Genomic DNA, 2,381 nt, shown 5'->3' on the forward strand with positions numbered 1-2,381 from the left:
ACCCACGTTTTATATTGAAAAAGAAGAAGTTTTATGTAAGTGTTAAAAGTCCTGTCAATGAATATACTGTTACATTTCTACTATACTGCATTTGCATTTGCATGTAGAGTATCCAGATAGGACATGAATGTACAACAAAGCCTATATATACATTTACAGTTAATATATATTCATATTGTTCCACACACTCCTTACGTCACAGTTGGGGATGTCGCTATTATTAGGTTATATTATTTCAGGGTCACCGAGGTCAACGGGTAATAGTGGTTTGTTCCGTGATTGTTGCGCAGTGTTCCAGAACGACTTTCAGCTTCGCTGTCGAACAACAACGAAAAACACAAACTGTGGACACGAACACGTATCTATCAAGCCTATTTTTGTCTTCTAAAGCTACAATTAGCGTATTCTACTTGATAAAATGGGCTTTGTTGACAAAGGAGCTTCAGCCTTCCTAACTCTGGTACAGGCGCTGTCATTGCTCAGGCCTGGGCATAAGAGACAGAGCGACGGGCCAAAACTGACCGTCACCGTCCACCAGGGCAAACTTGGTCGCCAGTGTCAGAGCAAGTATGTAGTAACAATGCGCCATGGCACGAAAAAGATGCAGACCGCCAAGAAAAAATCAGATGCACTGATCTGGGAGCATTCTACGGAGTTCGCGCCGTGGTCACCGACAGAAAAACTGGTCCTGAAACTGCGAAAAGCAAAAAGGTGCAAGGACAAAACCATCGGAGAGCTCTGTATCGATGTCGCAGCCACACTGGAGTCAGTGGAAGGTTTACCGAACAAACAGTGGTACGCCTTAGGTGCAACACGGAAAGGCAGGCGTCAGAAGGAGGAGAAGGAGGGGTTCTTGCAAGTGTCGGTTATCGTCGACGGCCTGGGTGTAAAGATTGACTCCACATTGGGCAAAGGTAAAAGGCGTTCATTGATGTCTAAGTGTACATAATGTTGTCTTAGATAAAGCAAAGGTTTTAGACAGAAAAGAGTATCAGACTGCATGATGTGCCTTTTTCATCGGGAAAGCATCTTAGCATATCTTTTTTCATAAATGTTAGCAATAATTTCACAAATAAAGAACCTGTATGAAGCCAAATTCTTGTGTTTACGTAGCAGCTAGTGTGTAGACTGTAACTTAAGACAGATCTGTTGTCAGCATCAAGTTTTCAGCTGACATTTGAGTTGGTGGAAAAAAATCAAACAAATGCAAAACGTCAAACAATAACACTACTGCATCGTTTGTTTTCATTCTGTTCAGAATCAGCCACTCCCTATGAGAAGACCGATAATAAAGCGGAGCAAGGACAGCCAAAAGCTCCGGCAGAGCTGCAAGATGATGAGATCTACAAGCTAAAGGACGGTGAGGTCGACAAGCTAAAGGATGGTGAGGTGTACACGCTAAAGGATGGTGAAGCGGATACACTAGAGGATGGTAAAATTGACACGGTAAAGGATGGTGAGGTCGACAAGCTAAAGGATGGTAAGATCGACAAGCTAAAGGATGGTGAGATCGACAAGCTAAAGGATGGTGAGGTCGACAAGCTAAAGGATGGTGAGGTCGACAAGCTAAAGGATGGTGAGGTCGACAAGCTAAAGGATGGTGAAGTTGACAAGCTAAAGGATGGTGAGGTCTACAAGCTAAAGGATGGTGAAGTTGACGAGCTGAAGGATGGTGAGTTCGACAAGCTAAAGGATGGTGAGGTCGGCGTGATGGGTGAGGTCGGCGTGATGGAGGATGGTGAGGTCGGCGTGATGGAGGATGGTGAGGTCGGCGTGATGGAGGATGGTGAGGTCGGCGTGATGGAGGATGGTGAGGTCGGCGTGATGGAGGATGGTGAGGTCGGCGTGATGGAGGACTGGTGAGGTCGGCGTGATGGAGGATGGTGAGGTCGGCGTGATGGAGGATGGTGAGGTCAGATTGGTGGAGGATGGTGATGATTTCATGACGGAGGAAGGTGAGGTCTATATGGTGGAGAAAGACGAGGTCTATGTGGTGAAGGACGGTGAAATCTACTTGTTGAAGGAAACTGGCGTTCAGTGAGGGATGGAGATAGACACACTAAGCATCTTCTCGGGAATGAGGAGCGGCTCTTCCATTGACTAGATTTGGCCGTCGACTGTGTAAGATCCGCCCCTGTATAAGACAGACGATACCACGATGTTGTCGCAAATGACAATAGTTTGCCTCCATCAAAGCTCGCCGTCGCCACACCACTCTTATTACTACTATCAAGAACTTTGCTGGGACGAGGACGTCTTGCGAGTTGCTGAGGTAATGCAATTTGTCAGTAATGCCCAGTTTTATCTTGCTCTAAATCAGAGCAGCTCTTTGTTGCAAGTGGATGGGTTTACGTTAGATTTTTACATTTGAACGTAAGAAC

General features: G+C 45.8%; 1 pseudogene; it reads left to right on the forward strand.

Annotated features, from left to right (window-relative positions):
- Positions 1 to 384: 384 nt before the first annotated feature.
- On the forward strand, positions 385 to 2,041 carry LOC109470028 (annotated as a pseudogene).
- The last annotated feature ends 340 nt before the right edge of the window (positions 2,042 to 2,381 follow it).

Source organism: Branchiostoma belcheri, unplaced genomic scaffold (assembly GCF_001625305.1).
Source record: "Branchiostoma belcheri isolate BF01 breed outbred unplaced genomic scaffold, Haploidv18h27 scaffold217, whole genome shotgun sequence".
Classification (NCBI taxonomy): Eukaryota; Metazoa; Chordata; class Leptocardii; order Amphioxiformes; family Branchiostomatidae; genus Branchiostoma; species Branchiostoma belcheri.